The sequence below is a fragment of the Cololabis saira genome, chromosome 19, assembly GCF_033807715.1.
Source record: "Cololabis saira isolate AMF1-May2022 chromosome 19, fColSai1.1, whole genome shotgun sequence".
Classification (NCBI taxonomy): domain Eukaryota; kingdom Metazoa; phylum Chordata; class Actinopteri; order Beloniformes; family Belonidae; genus Cololabis; species Cololabis saira.
The window spans coordinates 38,498,424-38,514,194 of record NC_084605.1 but is presented as its reverse complement, the minus strand read 5'-3'; positions in this window follow the sequence as shown (position 1 = coordinate 38,514,194).

The following is a 15,771-nucleotide window of genomic DNA, read 5'->3' as shown; positions in this document are numbered from 1 at the left end:
CTCAGTCCCTCTGCACGACTTTGAAACATTCTTGTTGAAGCACACGAGCGCTGTGGAGGACAGACTCAAGAACTATTAATATGGAGAGGTTCATGATAATATTTACAAAGAGAGATCCTCCTTGAGCTGCTGCTCAATATCCGTTACAGCAGAAATTACACAGCTCATGATTTTTAAATGGGAGTATATTTACCCTGTGAAGTGGTTCTCACTCCCAAAGCAGTGAGGCATGAATCTTTTTCTCAGATTACAACATTAACAAGTTTTCGGTATCTTTGCTGAGACCTGGAAGGCCTCATGGTTATCTGTCCTTTCCTTGTTAAGTGAGAGATGAAAGTGGAGGCTTGTCTTTGGTCATGCATCCCTTAGAGGACAGCTTCAGTGGGACATTAATGAAAGGCCTAAAGTCTGAAGGGAATCACTCTGGTCCAGTCTCTTACAGAGAAGTCATTTCCCAGAGTGGTATTTCAGAGAATCTGCGGCTCCCACATGAGTCTTTTTCATTTCCTCAAAACCCAGTCCACACCAGCCTGTTGCTCTAGCAGGAACACAGCTGTCAAAGCCGCCTCCCAAAGCTATCTGGGAACAGAGATTGAAGTGTAACAGTCTATCCGTGAGGCAGTTATGCAGTTATGCAGTTATGCAGTTTTGCATTTATGCGCTGCGTCTTTGTGCTGTGAAACATAAGGTGTGCGTATCTTTTCTAAAGCATTCCAATAAAAAGGAAACTTTGACTTCCCTGAGATGCAAAGCAAAATAGGACCACATCATTTAAGTCACGTTAACATAAAAAAAAAACAAAGAAAGAAAAGAGAAACCAATTTTAAGTACGTCACCCAAAGAATCAGTTGGCTGTAAAAAATGTAATTGCAAGTAATGCAAGGATACCCACCACAGGAGTGTCAATTGTTTTTTTTTGTTTATTCGAAAAGCTCTTTCATTGCAGGATTGGGTTTTTGAATATAAATTGAAGCATTTATCTTCAGGACAGACAAACATGAGCAAAGCAATTATCAGTAACATTTTTCTTGTTTTTTTACCATCACCACTTGACCTAAAAAGAAATATAAGGAGTTAACTTGCTAAAACAAGCGACCGTCCTTTTCCAGTTTCTTACGCGTTTCGTGGCTCAGACAGAGGATAGTTATCTCATTTATAAAAGAGTGCGCAGGATTCATACTAAAAGTGCACGTAAACCCAAAAGCCGAAAATGGCAGGCGCAAAAAAAATCCGGATTTATAAAACCCTGTGCACGCACACTTGCACGTAATGTTCGCTTTATAAATCACAGTCCAGCTGAAAGGTTGCGCAGCTGAATTCGGCTCATATCCCGCCCTCTACACGCCCACTTTTTACCATAAATGGGCAATGCAAAGTAGTATTTGCATATGAATGAGCCTGCTGACCATGCACAGCGGCTTCCTGCAGCCTGTTTGGGTCAGGATGAATGAGACGTGTCGAGCCACCGTGCCACTAAATTTCACGGAGACTGGGAACGAGATGTTGTTGATGAGGTGGAGGACAGGAAAACGATATTATTTGGTGGTCACAGTAAAAGTATAAATAGTATATAAATAGTATTAAATAAAGCGAGTGAAAATGAAATGCCGTGAGGCGCAAGGGCGCAATTTCCACTGGGAACAGGGGGGACATGCCCCCCTCCACTTTTCAAACTCATGTTTTTGTCCCCCCCACTTTTTACAGTTTAAGAACTAACGGTAGGCTCAGCCTGTAATTGCAAATCATCAAGACACCCTGTGTGAAGACGGGACGGCAGCCCCGCTCCCCCTCCTCCCCTCCCCTCGCCCCTCAGTGCTGCTCAAGGCCGATTTATAGTTCCGCATTAAATCGGCGTAGGTTACGCGGCCAGGCGCACCGTACAGTGCGCATTGCCGCGTAACCCAACAGCGTAGGCTCTCCGTCGATTTAACGTTGAACCATAATTTAGGCATGATTAGGCTTAACTAGTGTGTGCGTGTGTGACAGATGTGCATGGGACAATTGTGAAATACGGAATAAACTGCGTTCCATATTGGTTCAATACGGAACGCAACTTTTAATTCCCAATTACGTAACGTACGGAATAAACTGCGTTCCATATTGGTTCAATACGGAACGCAACTTTTAATTCCCAATTACGTAACAATTCCGTATCTCAAGGGACGGGTGGCAGCCCACTCACCGCGGCTGCAGCAGCAGCAGCACCAGAGTCATGACTGACGCTGTGCTTCAAACACAGAGGAACACGATCAGCGCTATTATATAATAAGTCTGATATGTGATGACAATTAATAAGAGTATGACATGAATCTGGCTTCATTTCACCACCTCACCGCCTGCGTCGCCAGTTCCCCATATCTTCAAAATGTTCCTACGGGAGGGTCGGGGTTGGCGTAGAGATACACAGATTTTTCGGTTAGTTTTTTCTTTTTAAATCCCAACCTTTGCGTAGAGGTGGCTTGCGCATTTTCAAGCCCTGTTTTGTGCGCAAGCAAGCTTTATAAATGAGGCCCCTGAGCGTAAGTGTAGTGTCTTATCCTGTTACACATCATTATTCCTGACCACAGGGGGCCGTGGGTTCTCATGCACCTGGTAGGTTCTTTTTTGAGACTGAATCAGAACCTTGTAAGAGCTCACACTAACAATTTCAATCGCACAATGTGCATTTTTCAGTGATTCTGGCTTTTTTTCACACAGGAAATTGCGTTAATAGTTTCTTAATGTACTATACAGTCTGCCCTTGCTGCTATTTTGCTGCCTACGGTTTCAGTTCGCTTGAGCCTTGAATAAAATAACTTCCACAAGTTTACATTTGCCTCCACCTACGTGTCAGATTTACCAACTTGGAGGAGCCACCGCAAGCTAAAACCGAGCCGTCGTCTTCCTCCTGCAGCGGCAGTGGCATCACAAACCAGAGCCAGTATGACTGTGTATCCCACGGGAATAACCACGTAGAAAGTTTATCGCCGTTTATTCAGCACCAATTGAATAAAGTAATCAGTGGCCAGTGACATGAGGGCCTTGTTGCTGACTGTGGACCATAAAACAGAGGAAAGGGATCATAAAGCTTTGTGAAAGCACGTTGGCGAGGGAATATTGCTCTTTTGGAGGCATCACTGTGGGTGCAAAGCGGGAGAATGGAGGCAGAATGAGGAGGGGATATCCACTGCATCTTTTTGCCACGAATGGTGCAGAGTTAGGGATTTTCATCATTTTGCAAATTATCAACCTTCCACCACCATACCTGCTAGTTATGAGCGGTATGAGCTGAATTTAAAGCTGTTCGGCTAACAGCTAAATGAGCCACACTTTCAGTTGTTCAATCTTCAACAACATTTACATGTGAACAGTCAAACTGTGGCCTGTAGAGCCTCAGATGTAGCTCTTGGCATTTTTTGGGAGGGTGAATTTGCTGAGACAGCTACTTTTGGGAAGATTAATAATTGTCTTCAATATTCCTCACTTAAAGGGGACCTATTATGGCATTTAATGTATATTTTAAACAGGCCTTGAATGTCTTAAAAACAATCAAAATCTTGTTTTTTCTACATAAACAGAAATTCAGCCTCTGGGCCATGTCTCTATTTTTACTGTTTCTAACCTCCTTCTCTATGAGGGATTCTGAGGGGGCGGGGCTATGATAATGAGGCTCTGTGCTGATTGGCTGCCTGAATGACGTGTAGCAGGGGAGGGAACAAAGCCTCCGGGCAGAAGAGCCGGCGGCTGTGTACACAAAGCGTGTCCCATGTGATGCGATCAAACTTCAGTGACAAAATCAATTCCATGGCTTTATTTATTTTCTATTGGACTGTCATAACTGTCCGCGAGTTTAATGGTTTCAGTGTGGACAGAGAGCGTCCGATGTCACGCAGCTCGACGTGATAGTCGGACGCTCGCATGCAGTTACACGCTGTAAACGGATCTTAAAGCCTGATTTACGGTTCTGCGTTAAATGGACGCGTACCCTACGCCGTAGGCTCTGCGAGCACACGAGCCCTGGAAATCTGCAAGAGAAAAAACAAACAGACACGAGAACAGGCAGAGACACGAGCAGCAACAGGTCACAGCTAGGCTACCGAGACTATCTGACCCCCAAAACTGCGGAGTGAGTATGTAGGTGAGTGAGCAGACGTGCATGTCTGTGTGGCTGTGTGTGTGTGTGTGTGTGTGTGTGTGTGTGTGTGTGTGTGTGTGTGTGTGTGTGTGTGTGTGTGTGTGTGTGTGTGTGTGTGTGTGTAATAATTGCTCTGCAAAGCCATAAATCAGCCTTTAGTTCCCTGACCGGGTCACCTCGTCTTCACACTAACAGTTCTTTACTCCGATTCCTCATCATTTCATTTCTTATGTTACAAGACAAATGAATCATGTTAACTGTAAATAAATCACAACACTGAATGTTCACCTTCAACTTTATTGTTAAAAAAAACCAACATAAGTTGTATATAAATAACATGTATGCACTATTGCTGGCTCAAGGAAGGACCGTGCGTCTTCTGAAGGTGTCGCTGAACAAGTATAGATAACCAAAATTTCTACTTAAAGGAGCATGAGGCTCCTTTTAAGAAATGAGACTCTCTAGCGCCACCCTTCACCAATTCAATTCAATTCAATTTTATTTATATAGCATCTAATACAACAGATGTTGTCTCTAGACGCTTTCCAGAGATCCAGAACATGAACATAAACATAAACATAAACCCCCGAGCAATTACTACATAAACAATGGCAGGTAAAAACTCCCCTAGTGGGAGAAAAGCCTTAAGCCAAACAGTGGCAAGAAAAACTCCCCTTTAGGAGGGAAGAAACCTGGACCAGGACCTGGATCATAAGGGGGGACCCTCCTGCCGAGGGCCAGACTGGGGGGTCGGGGACGTCAACAGCACAGCAGGAAGGTGGAAGCAGGAGCGGGATGCCCGGGGATGGGGGGGGGGTACCGGGACCGCAGGCCAGAACGCAGCTCCCGAGGCTCCGGCCTGCAAACATGCACAAAACAGAAAAAAGTGGGGCCGGCACAAGAAACTACAGGAACGATGGACATAAATGATAGCTATGAGATACTTATAATAAATAAAAATGGAAATGGAGAAGAGAGGAAGGGAAAAGGAGAGGAGAAGAAGGGTGAAGGGCACCGCCCAGTGGATCATGTCGGTGCCCCCCTGCAGCATAGGCCTATAGCAGCATATCTACCACAAAGCTATATTTGAGACTAACTATTATAGTCTTGTTCTATAGCTGCAACTATGACTACTGACTCTAACACACTAGAACAGCTTCAGGTGCTTGGAAGATCTGAAACCATAAACAGAAGAAAATGTATTACGGTACTAATAGAGCTCCGTAACACGGAGTAACACCGGAGCTGAGCTAAATACTTAGCCCATGCAAAGATCATACTTGTAAACAAATATAAATAACATAAAAAATTAACGTCACTTACCGCTGACTCGTGTGCAGTTGCCGAGTCCGTACTGGTCCTTTTATGAGGCTAAATGTCGATGCAAAACTTAATTTCTACTGTCCCTCGTTGTTGAAACAGCCACCGCTTCCAAACAATGGCGGACGCTCCGGCCAGCGGAGTTAGTTGTTGGCGTGGTTTCAGCAGCGGAGGAGTGATGGAAATCACTCCTGTCGTTACGTAATGACAGTAGCAGAATCTGAACGGCTCGTAGAAGTCACATGACACTGGAAGGACCCTCCGGGCGGCTGTAAAGACACTGCAGAATTTGGTTGTTTCCTCCTTCTCTGTGTTGACAGAGTGAGGGGAGGCCACTTTATATATGTTAAAGCAAGAGAAAACCTGTTTTTCATAATAGGTCCCCTTTAAGAATAATCTTTTCCATTTAGCATTTAGCATTAGACTTAATGCCTATGGGGTTGTGGGTTGCTCTGAGGTAAAATATCCTTTGTGTCCCTTTAATCCCTCAGATAGTGGCAAGGATGGTAACGTCAGTTAGATTTTCTCGTTAAAGACACCAGGAAAAATGTACTGACCTTGGCAGAGAACGAAAATACAGATATATTACAACATTTCTGCATTCGGATGCTGTGGGGTAACGTACTGCGTCACGCATCGCGTCACTTCCTGGTGTTGCGGTCTGTTGCTGCTGCGGCGTGCAGGCACAGATCTCTCCCGACTTTTTTGTCTTAAACTTAGACTGTTTTCTGGTAAAATAGCACTATATCTGGTACATTACTGTCTTTATTTCAACACTCGCTCATTTTCTCTTCCGTAACTTTCACTGTCACCAATCACCAATACATTTTCTGTCCGTTAGCCTCCGTTAGCATCTTAGCATGGGCTCTCCGTCTCCCACCGTTTCACCTCTTTGCTGCTCAGTGTGTGAAATGTTTAGTTATTCCTCTGCCTCCTTTAGTGAAGACGGTAAGTGCTTAAAATGTAGTTTATTTACAGGGCTGGAGGCGAGGCTCAGTCAGTTAGAGGTCCGGTTCTGCCAATTTGACCATAGTCCGATAGCCTCCTCAGCTAACCAGGCTAAGCTAGCGGCGGACCGGCCCATAGCAGCTGAGGCTAGCCGCTCCCCTGCAGCTCCCGAGCAGCCGGCCAGTCAGGACCGGTGGGTGACGGTTCGGGGGAAGCGTAGTAAAGGGCTCACGGAACACCACCACCCGCTTCACGTGTCTAACCGATTTTCCCCACTCAGCGACACACCCGTTGAGAAGCCGACCCTGGTGATAGGCGACTCCATAGTCAGACATGTGAAGCCGACTCCAGAGACCATAGTTAGGTGTATCCCGGGGGCCAGAGCGGGCGACATAGAAGCAAATTTGAAGCTACTGGCAAAGGGTAATCGTAAATATGGTAAAGTTATCATCCATGTCGGAGCTAACGACTCCCGTCTTCGCCAGTCGGAAGTAACCAGAATGAATATTGTCTCGGTGTGTAACTTCGCTAAATCCATGTCGGACTCCGTAGGTTTCTCTGGCCCCCTCCCCAATTTGACCAGTGATGACATGTTTAGTCGCATGCTCTCGCTCCGTCGCTGGTTGTATCGGTGGTGTTCAGAAAACGACGTGGCCTTTATTGACAACTGGGAAACGTTCTGGGGAAAGCCCGGTCTGATTAGAAGGGACGGCATTCATCCCACCCGGGATGGTGCTGCTCTTGTCTCTAGTAATTTGGCCTGTTTCATTAGACCCTCTCCCTGACATCGCAGGGTCCAGGCCAGGATGCAGAGCTGTAGTTTAACACACTTCTCTGCTGCTTCTCGAGGACCAACGCCTGCCAACAAAACTATAAGATTACATGATGTAACTGGTAACTCTAACCAGGTGCCTAGCAAAATAGAAGTAGTTGCAGTTCCCCGCCCTCCACTAGTTCACCAGGTGCGGCGTTATAGAGGCGTTAACCAAAATAATCTTGTAAAAATTAAAACCAATGCACATTTGGTACCAATAAGAGACCGAAAAATTAGATGCGGACTACTAAATATACGATCATTAAGCTCCAAGTCTCTGTTAGTAAACGATATAATCACAGAGAGCAGGAGTGATATTTTCTGCTTAACAGAAACATGGTTACAGGATGAAGAGTATGTTAGTTTGAATGAATCAACTCCGCCCGGCTACTTTAATCATCACATTCCTAGAAACACGGGCCGGGGCGGAGGAGTCGCAGCAATTTATAACTCCAGTCTCCAAACAAAAATTGAACCTAAGTGCAATCATAATACGTTTGAAAGCCTCACGCTTAGTCTGAAATTTCCGAGCTGGAAATCAGAGAAGCCAGTTGTGTTAGTGGTAGTGTATCGGCCCCCTGCTGGCGCTTATCTAGAGTTTTTGTCTGAATTTTCAGATTTCCTTTCTGGATTATTGATCAGTACAGATAAATTCATCATAGTGGGTGATTTTAATATTCATATGGATGTTGAAAGCGATAATCTTAAATTAGCTTTCAATTCTCTTCTAGAATCAATGGGTATCTCACAAAAAGTGGACGGGCCGACGCATTGTTTTGGTCATACTCTCGATCTCGTTCTCACCTACGGTGTTGAAACTGATGGTCTGTTGGTGTCACCTGTTAACTCCCTTTTATCCGACCATTATTTAATAACGTTGGAATTGAATGTTGTTGATGTTGAAGTGCAGGGCAGGAGGTATTATTTTAGCAGATGTTTGTCTGATGAAGCTATTGCTAAATTTAAGGAGACCGTTGCTCGTCTTGCGACAGTGGAAAATAGTGAAGCCTCTACTGAAGCAATAGAGGCCAGTGACCTGGGTTCTACCTCTGATGTTGATTCTCTTGTTAGTAACACTGCTGATCTGTTGCACTCAGCTTTAGATGAAGTTGCTCCTTTGAAAAGGAGGGTTTCTAGCCACAGGAGCTTAACTCCCTGGTACAATTCAGATATTCGCATGTTGAAACAAAGCGTGCGTAAAATGGAAAGGAAGTGGTACTCTTGTAGGTCTGTAGACTCTTATCGTGAATGGAAAGATATTCTAATAGTATATAAAAAAGCCATTCGCAAAGCAAGAACAGCTTATTATTCAACGTTGATAGAGGATAACAAAAGTAACCCACGTTTTCTGTTCAGCACTGTAGCCAGGCTGACAAAGAGTCACAGCTCTGTGGAGCCGTGTATTCCTGCAGCTCTCAGTAGTGAGGACTTTATGAGCTTCTTCAACAGTAAAATCACGAGAATTAGAGAAGAAATCAACCAGCCGGTTGTGGGCGTTTCTTCAGCTTTAGCGACTTCCCTAGGCTCTGACTTGTCTCTAGACTGTTTTGATCCTATAGACCTCCCTGAGCTGACCTCACTCGTTAATAGAGCTAAGTCTACCACATGTATGTTAGACCCCATCCCGACTCGACTATTCAAAAATGTTTTTTCTCTTATTGGTGTGACAATACTGGACCAAATCAACCTATCCCTAAGCTTAGGATATGTACCACAGGTTTTCAAAGTGGCAGTAATTAAACCTTTACTTAAAAAACCTTCCCTTGACCCAGACACCTTAGCTAATTATAGGCCAATTTCTAACCTTCCATTTGTATCTAAAATTCTGGAAAAGGCAGTTTCAAGCCAGTTATGTGACTATTTGTATAGAAATGATCTGTTTGAAGTCTTTCAGTCAGGGTTCAGAATGCATCATAGCACAGAGACAGCACTGGTTCGAGTTACGAATGACCTTCTTATGGCCTCAGATAAGGGATTAGTGTCCATATTGGTTTTACTGGACCTCAGTGCTGCTTTTGACACTGTTGACCATGGCATTTTACTGCACAGGTTAGAGCATGTTGTTGGGATTAAAGGGACAGCTCTACGTTGGTTTAAATCATATCTATCTGACAGGTTCCAGTTTGTTCATGTACATGAGGTTTCTTCAGAACAGTCGAGGGTCTGTTATGGTGTTCCGCAGGGTTCAGTGCTAGGGCCAGTCTTGTTCAGTTTATACATGCAGCCGTTGGGAAGTATAATCCAGAATCACGGCATACACTTTCATTGTTATGCTGATGATACGCAGCTCTACTCGTCTATGAAGCCGGATGAAACAGAACCGTTAGTTAAACTTCAGGCATGTCTTAGGGACATCAAGGACTGGATGTCCAGAAATTTCTTGCTTCTAAATTCAGATAAAACAGAGGTTATCATTCTTGGTCCAGAGCATCTTAGGAAGGGATTAGATGGTGTTGCGATGGCTTCCAGTGCAACTGTGAGAAACCTTGGTGTTGTTTTCGATCAGGATTTGTCGTTTAAACCATATGTTAATCAGGTTTGTAAAATAGCGTTTTTCCATCTCCGTAATATTGCAAAAATTAGGAAAATCCTCTCGCAGAGGGATGCAGAGAAACTAGTTCATGCGTTTGTATCTTCTAGACTGGATTACTGTAATGTGTTGTTAGCAGGATGTCCAAGTAATTTGCTGAATAGGCTCCAGCTGATCCAAAATGCAGCAGCACGAGTACTGACAGGAATTCGCAGGAGAGACCACGTCTCTCCAGTGTTAGCGTCGCTCCATTGGCTACCTGTAAAATTCAGAATTCAATTTAAAATTTTATTACTTGCATATAAAGCCCAAAACGGCTTAGCTCCGCAGTATTTACAAGATTTGATAGTACCTTATGTTCCTGGCCGAGCTCTCCGCTCCCAGGGTGCAGGTTTACTCGTAGTTCCTAGAGTATCTAAATGTAGATTTGGAGGGCGGGCGTTCTGCTATCAGGCACCATTACTTTGGAACCAACTTCCAATCTGGGTTAAGGAGGCTGACACCACCTCCACCTTTAAAACTAAACTTAAAACCTTTCTGTTTAGTAAAGCTTATAGTAAGTGTTAAGTAAACCTCTAGCTGGTGTTGGTAAATCTCTAGGTAGTGTAAACTTTAGTGTGTTAGAGTCAGTAGTCATTGTCGCAGCTATAGAACAAAACTATAATAGTTAGTCTCAAATATAGCTTCGCGGTAGATATGCTGCTATAGGCTTATGCTGCAGGGGGGCACCGACATGATCCGCTGGGCGGTGCCTCTCACCCTTCTTCTCCTCTCCTTTTCCCTGCCTCTCTTCTCCATTACCATTTTTATTTATTATAAATATCTCATAGCTATCATTTTTGTCCATTGTTCCTGTAGTTTCTTGTGCCGGCCCCCCTTTTTTCTCTTTTGTGTATGTTTGCAGGCCGGAGCCTCAGGAGCTGCGTTCTGGCCTGTGTTCCCGGCCCTCCCCCCCCTCTGGTCATCCCATTGCTTCTTCCACCTGCCTACGTGGATGTCTGCTGTTGCTGCTTCCGCCTGCCTGCACCCCCCCCCCCTCTGGTCATCCCGCTGCTGCTTCCACATGACTGTTGTGTGCTGCTGATGCCCCCCCCCCCCCTCTGGTCATCCCGCTGCTGCTTCCACATGACTGTTGTGTGCTGCTGACGCCCCCCCCCCCCCACCTCTGGTCATCCCGCTGCTGCTTCCACCTGCCTGCTGTGTGCTGTCGACGTCCCTGACTCCCCCAGTCTGGCCTTCGGCAGGAGGGTCCCCCCTTATGAGCCTGGTCCTGCTCAAGGTTTCTTCCCTCCTAAAGGGGAGTTTTTCCTTGCCACTGTTTGGCTTAAGGCTTTTCTCCCACTAAGGGAGTTTTTACCTGCCATTGTTTATATAATAATTGCTCGGGGGTTTATGTTTATGTTTATGTTTATGTTTATGTTTATGTTCATGTTCTGGATCTCTGGAAAGCGTCTAGAGACAACATCTGTTGTATTAGACGCTATATAAATAAAATTGAATTGAATTGAATTGAACATCACTGGATCATTGTGGGCCAACTTCACACTCTGAATCTGCTGAATTTGTTGCTCAAACTGGCTGGTGAAATCACATCATCAACTATAAAGAAGCAATCTTCAAAAAATAATGAAGCTTGGAATGAAGAATGGAAGCCAGTAAGCCATGAATGGAAATAGATTTACATCTTGAGTATAAATTGAAAAAGAAGCACAGTTTGTGGTCAATGTAGAGTACAAATTTACATTAGCAAACCATGCCCTGTGTATGCTCTCATGAATGACACCAAAATAATGACATTTCCGGGGTTGGGTAATTAGTTTAGTACTTTTCTCTGTGTGAAAATATGTTTATTCAAAAATATGTGTTAATGACAAAAATATTATATATAAATATTATATTATGAATATATTTGTGACAACAGTCTGCTGTCTTGGAAATATTTCAGCACCTTGTTTGCACCGTCTTATCCGAGTGATATGTTGACAGATAACATGTGACTTAATTAGTATCAGTCTTTTTGCATACTCCCTGGCAAAATAAGGCTGTGTTTATTCAAACAGAAAGTGCCAGAAGAAATGAAAGCCCATGTTTATAAATTGCGATTTAGCTCAGAGTCAGGAAGATTGTGTGGGAAGCGTTCTCACTCGGCAGCTTGATGTAATATCTTCATCTAATAACAGTCATTTTCTTCAATCTGAGCCCATCTTGGCTCCTCACTGGATGGTGAACGACTGCCTTGTGAATTACCTGCAAGAGTCATTCCACTAATGGCTTTTTAATCACTTTAAAAATCATTCTATTCGCAGCAACACTGGCTTTCCTTTGCTTGCGAAGAAAATCCCTCCCGTGTTTTTACAGTCTTCCATTACGCTGTGTTGCGGTGTGTTTTTGTGGCGAGGATGGTCCATTCTTTATTGTCAGTTTTAAATGTGTTCAATGAGCTGTCAGCAGGAACAAAACAGAGAGAACGAGAGGGGCAAAAACAGTGATTGTGACAGCATCGCTGAATACAGAGGGAGGTAATCAAAACCCAGTAAAATCCATAAAAAGATGGTATTAGACCATCATCACTGCTCAGTAACTAATGGGAATTAATCCTATACTGGTATGGCTGAGAGGCTTCCTCCTGCTTCCTCATGCTTTCCTAATCTATCGTTTCCTCCTCTTACAATCAAATGCTTTGCTCAATCACTCACATCATTATGGATATAGTGGATGACTTGGTGTCATTTTGTAGATGGGAGGCTAAAGTCAGATTTTGCTTCAAGTATTTGACGATTAAAAATAAATACATTTCAGAACCGTTGATTGCAAGAGTGTAATGACCTCAATCCAGCGTCATATGAGCGTGGTGATAACAGTTACCTGGTCCAGTACCTTCTCAGTGCAATCCAAAGACTAATAGCAGCAGAAAGGAAGTTCAAAATGCTCCTTTGCTGCAAGAATGCAGTAACTTTGCAAAGTAGGCAGAGTCTGGAACGGATGACTGTAAATTCAATTTTAGGAAGCTCAAAGGGACTGATGTGAGAGCAACAAATCTAATACATCATAAAATATAGACACTCAGATCAATTGATAAAACTTTAACTTTTTCCTTTAAAAAAGTGTCTTCTTCCTCTAAATTAGAAGCCTCACCTCGCTCCTAAATGCTTCGCTAATGCATTGTCTAGACACCTTCCCAATAATGCACATTATATGCTCTTCTTTTCTTTTTTTCTTTTGTTATGCATATCGATTTGGCATAGGTGTTATTATGAGTGGTTGGGGCAACTTTATCGCCCTGGTAATCACTGACCAGATCTCTTGGTCACAAATATGTTTAAATACGCTGCCTCCACGGCGGGGCGCCCCTCTGGTCCTGGGGGGCCACTTTCATGGGGGCAGGTGCTCCTGCCCGCGTCGGCGGCCGGGGCGGCTCTGTCTCTCCGGGCAGGCTGGCCCCTTGCCGGGTGGGGGTCGTTGGCCTGGAGGGTGAGGGCCTCCTGGCCACGTGTCCGGCCCATGCCGGGTTCGCCTGGGTCCCGGTCCGCCGCCGTGGGTTCCCTGGCTGCTTTTTCCCGTGGTCATGGGGGCCCCGCCCGCGGGTCTCGGCTGCCACTGGGAGGGGGCTTGCTTCCCTGGCGGTTGCCTCCCCCCCTCCCCCACTATAGATACACTTCAGGTGGAGCTTTGATATGATTATTACACACACACACACACACACACACACACACACAGACATGCACGTCTGCTCACTCACCTACATACTCACTCTGCAGTTTTGGGGGTCAGATAGTCTCGGTAGCCTAGCTGTGATTGGGTCCCAGGGACCTGGGATAGTTGCTGCTCGTGTCTCTGCCTGTTCTCGTGTCTGTTTGTTTTTTCTCTTGCAGATTTCCAGGGCTTGTGTGCTCGTTGTGCGTTTCCACGTGCTTTTCGCGTCTTGGACTAGCAGCGGATGTCACCCACAAAACTCAAATTCATTGAAAGTGGTACAGGCATCGGCTGAAGTCATTAACTGTCACATGTAATAAGAAAAACAGATAACAGATGGTACTTGTATTGCAGCTGGTTATTTTAAGACCTCAGAGTTGCTTTTGCGTAAAATCCACCGACGTATTTACAAAAAAAAAGGAACTCGGAAATCTTGACATTCTTGGAAGTAACAAAGTCCTCTGACGTCCTGATTTCAGTCTGTCTCACTTGCTTGTTCATAACATATATATATAAAAAAATCCAACCATCTGTTAAAACTGTTTGTGTGCATCAGTGAAAGTGCAGGAGCCCTCATCGGTGATTTTTGTACACACCATGGCAAAATATGGCCAGTTGTGGCACCCAGACTAGCTCAATATGGCCCTCCTTAAAGAACATAAAACTCAACATTTAGGTAGCAAATCTTGAGGCATGTTAAAAGTATATACTAAAGTAGCTATATAGTGTATATACTTGAGTGTATATACATATATTTAAGTATATAGATATTTGAGTGAGATATCTTACTCAGATTATACAGTATATATAGACTTGCAATATATATATATATATATATATATATATATATATATATATATATATATATATATATATATATATATATATACATACACATATATATACACACACACTCAAGCATATACTACATATCAATTAGTATATACCACACTTGAGTAGATACTAGTATCTTGAGTATGTAGAATAAATACTTAATTAAAGCAAAGGTCTGTCTATGTCTAGACTGGACAACAGATATGTCATAGGTCATCCCGCTGCTGCTTCCACCTGCCTGCTGTGTGCTGTCGACGTCCCTTACTCCCCCAGTCTGGCCTTCGGCAGGAGGGTCCCCCCTTATGAGCCTGGTCCTGCTCAAGGTTTCTTCCCTCCTAAAGGGGAGTTTTTCCTTGCCACTGTTTGGCTTAAGGCTTTTCTCCCACTAAGGGAGTTTTTACCTGCCATTGTTTATATAATAATTGCTCGGGGGTTTATGTTTATGTTTATGTTTATGTTTATGTTCTGGATCTCTGGAAAGCGTCTAGAGACAACATCTGTTGTATTAGACGCTATATAAATAAAATTGAATTGAATTGAAATTGTCTGCTGGTGTCGGTTCACTGATACAGTGGTTTTGTTAACAGAACCAGACATGGAAAGAATGCTTCAGAAAAGAGAGAGGTAACTTGTAATTGTATGATTTAAATAGCTTTTCATCATAACTGTCGATTCAGTGGTAAGGTGTTTAATAATTAAAGAGAGAATAGCAATGCTGGACCAATAGATAAGGTATTGTGGGACCAGGCGTGCTGATCATAGTACAAACTTCTCAAAGATGCGAAAAGAATAAAAATATTGAAGTCTTCCAGGTTTGTTTCATTGGGGAATATTTTGACAAATTAGGCTTAATATCAACAATTTAGCAAGAGTTAATGACATAATGTTGTACAAACTAGTGAAACTGAGCAAGCATCATCTGAGAGGGAACCTTTGAAAGATGGATGATGGAAGCGTCAGGTAAACTGCGCCCTTGCTTTAATTCAGTTTAACTTAGTCTGTCCTCTCTTTCAGTTCTGAGGCTGTACATATAAAGACATGAAAACAAGCGTCTAGTCCTCCCCAGGCTCTGCTGTACACTACAAACAACCACAGATGAACAAAAGACAAACCTTGCAGAAGTAGAAATAAATGCCACGAGCTCTGGACCACACATGAAGAGAGTACTCAAGGGTAAAAAGGTCATACTTCTACTTTACTTTTACCAGCATCGTGTCTGAAATCCATGGTCTGTCATGGTTTTGTTGCCGTTACGTCCTCATCTGTACAAAGGGGTTGGTTTCTTGTTTTCAGTGGTACAATCTCTGCTGGATGCCTTTTCCTGTTGAAAGGTTTTCTTTCATTTCAATGCAAGTTTCGGCCCAGTTGGATGTAGAGTGCCCTGAAGTGACCAATCTCTTTCTTTTTTTTTTGCATTGCACTTAGCACTGTGGATGGTAATGTCATTGTTATTTTGATGCTTGAATAATTAACCATATTTGACCTCCAAAAGCAGACCGCTTATTCCAGCACCGTGTG